Source organism: Schistocerca americana, chromosome 9 (assembly GCF_021461395.2).
Source record: "Schistocerca americana isolate TAMUIC-IGC-003095 chromosome 9, iqSchAmer2.1, whole genome shotgun sequence".
Lineage (NCBI taxonomy): Eukaryota > Metazoa > Arthropoda > Insecta > Orthoptera > Acrididae > Schistocerca > Schistocerca americana.
Genome location: NC_060127.1, coordinates 149,034,067 through 149,034,670, shown reverse-complemented (window position 1 = coordinate 149,034,670; position 604 = coordinate 149,034,067).

Sequence of the window (604 nt, the reverse complement as noted above, 5' to 3'; positions counted from 1 at the left end):
TATTGAACGCGAGATTAAGTATCAGCAAAAATGGGAGTGTAAGTACAATTGGTTGTACTTTGATCATGAGCAGGGTGGGGTTTTCTGCAAATTGTATGAAATGCATTTCAAAAACCATATCTAAGCTCCACAGATAACAGGAGGAGTGTTCATTTTTGTACCTTTCACCAAATTTAGAAAAGCTACTGGAAGCACAGGAAAACTAGAAAAGCACGCCAACTCAAAAAACATGCAAGAGCCGTTGCACTTGACAATTGTAGATTACAAGGATTAAACGCTCCAATTCATACACAGATATTTAAACAAAATGAAAATGGAAAAGCTTTAAACCGCCATGCATTGTCATCGTTAATTCGAAGTCTGTATTTCCTTAGTAAGGAAGAAATACCCCACACAACAAAATATGAATCTCTAATTCATAAGGTAGTACTGAAAAGCGACATTAATCTTGAAAAGTGGTTAAAATTTCAGAGCGAAAGGTCCACATATCTTAGTAAATATTCTGCGTCAGGATTGTTGACTTGTTTGGGAGAGTCTTTAGACTTTCAAGATGAAACACTTCATGACATATATTTTTCATTAATAGCAGACGAATCTACAAATG